Source organism: Ammodytes marinus (assembly GCF_949987685.1).
Source record: "Ammodytes marinus genome assembly, chromosome: 7".
In the NCBI taxonomy this organism is placed as follows: domain Eukaryota; kingdom Metazoa; phylum Chordata; class Actinopteri; order Uranoscopiformes; family Ammodytidae; genus Ammodytes; species Ammodytes marinus.
Genome location: NC_137211.1, coordinates 262,501 through 265,000, shown reverse-complemented (window position 1 = coordinate 265,000; position 2,500 = coordinate 262,501). Strand labels below are relative to the sequence as shown.

The 2,500-nt window shown below is 39.1% G+C and overlaps 1 protein-coding gene across 1 annotated transcript in view; it reads left to right on the top strand.

The window, feature by feature from the left end:
- The window catches only part of magixa (MAGI family member, X-linked a), a 37,608-nt gene that overhangs the window by 12,714 nt on the left and 22,394 nt on the right, over nucleotides 1-2,500 (top strand). The window lies entirely within an intron of this gene.

Below are 2,500 nucleotides of genomic sequence, written 5' to 3'. Positions count from 1 at the left end.
TGTCTCCCAGTCCCCTACACAGGTACATATACTACATTGCATTCATAAAGCTCCGGAAAAAATTGAGAGACAACTCCAAATATTCAGTGTCTCTTGTTTTACTCTTTAGAGGCATATGTTTGAGTAACATTAACATTTTGGTTTTATAATATAAACTACCGACAACATTTCTACCAAATTCACAATAAAAATATTGTCATTAAAGAGCATTTTCAATAAGTAAAGTAGAGACGAAGATTGAAGAAACATTTCAGACTGGTCTCTTTATTTTTTCCGGAGCTAAACTGCTACAACTGTTAATCAGGGTTGCATCACTCCGGGAAGTTCCAACGTTGTTTCACTTGGAAGGTCATATTTGTAATAATAAATCATAACTGTTTTTAATTAATACAGATACAAAGTTGCACATAAAGATAGATATACAAAATTAAAATTAAAATTAAAATTAAAATTATTAATATTCCAGCTTTTCCTCTTAAAGTAACACATGAAGATATATATATACAATAACATTTGAATTATAATATTAATAATAAAAAAAATTATCATTAAATTATTATCAATGTGGGGACTCATCATAACTCTCTGTGACAAAACAAAATGTTTATACGTTTATATGTATCCCTGCATACGACACAGTTCATTTAAATTAAACCCCATTTCCAAAATTCCCCACCTTAACTTTCCATGTCCAGCCCCTTTGCAAACCTATAGTGTTTTTACCACGCCAGATGTTGTTCCTGGGTGAGCGTATACCCATGACAAAGGCATTAAGAAAAACAATATAAAAATAGCATTCTTTGCACTAATGGTCTCGTTTGCTGTTACATGTAATTAATGATCATCAGAGGAAAAATGAGACTGTTTCAGAAATATTTAAAAGTTCCTCGTAGAGACTTTAATCAATTCATTTATTGTCTAAAAATGTCAGTTTACAAGTTGTCACTAGAATGATATTGTTACTGTGAGAAACACTCTGAGATATTTATCTGTTATGAAACAGGATTAGGGTTCAGTGTACAGGTCTTTAACAGGGAAACATCTCGTGATCTACAACTAATCCACACACACTCACACACACACACATAGAGTAACACACACACACACACACACACACATAGAGTAACATACACACACACACACACACACATAGAGTAACACACACACACACACACACATAGAGTAACACACACACACACACACACACACACACACATACACATAATTCTGACTGTTACAACACAAACACTAACACACACACATACACGCACATGCTCTCTCTCTCTCACAAAGACACACACACACACACACACACACACACACACACACATAGAGTAACACACACACACACACACACACACACACACACACACACACACATACATAGAGTAACACACACACACACTCACACACACATAATTCTGACTGTTACAACACAAACACACACACATACACACACACACACTGAGAAACACACACACACACACACACACACACACACACACACACACACACACTCTTTAATCTGTCCGACACACACACTGCCTCCTTTCTCTCCCACACTGACTGACCTGCTCACGTGTGCTGCGGATAAATAGTCAGGAATGTAACACACACACACACACACACACACACACACACACACACACACACACACACTGTTACACACACACACACACACACACACACGGTTTATGAAATCTCCCGGGAAACAAGCCAGCCTGAGAACCGAAAAACATCAGAGGAAAAAGGAAAAAGTTGAAGAGAATTGAGAGAAACCGTCAACGCTGTAATACTAGTGATGTTAATATAGACTCACTCAGTTACTGTTAAGAGAAGTGTACACACACACACACACACACACACACACACACACACACACAGCACAAGCACACGCACACGCACGCGCACGCACACACATGCACGCACGCACGCACAAGCACACGCACGCACACACACGCACACACGCACACGCACGCACAGTGTTCAGCAAGTTGTAATTATTTCAACATGAGTAAAAAATATTTGTTTATTAATCTAATTCATAAATGTAAAGACACTGCAGCAAAACATTGTTATTTTCAAGCGCTGGTAAAATGTTCCATCTATCTTCCATAACATGTTTTATGGTCTCACTGTCTTCTTTCATACTCTATCTCTCTCTCTCTCTCTCCCTCTCTCTCTCTCTCTCTCTCCCTCCCTCTCTCTCCCTCTCTCCCTCTCTCTCCCTCTCTCTCCCTCTCTTTCTCTTCCATAACATTTCTTCTTTCATATAAATCAAAGGTAACATGTACATTTAGGTGTACTAGAAATCTCTGAACTTACAATCTCAACTTCATAATGAAAAATAATAATTTTCTGTGTGTGTGTGTGTGTGTGTCTCCCTGTCTCTCTCTCCCTCCCTCGCCTCTTACCCTCACTCCCTCCCATCCTCCCTCCCTCCCTCTCCCTCTCCTTCTCCCTCTCCCTCTCTCCCTCTCCCTCTCCCTCTCTCCCCTCT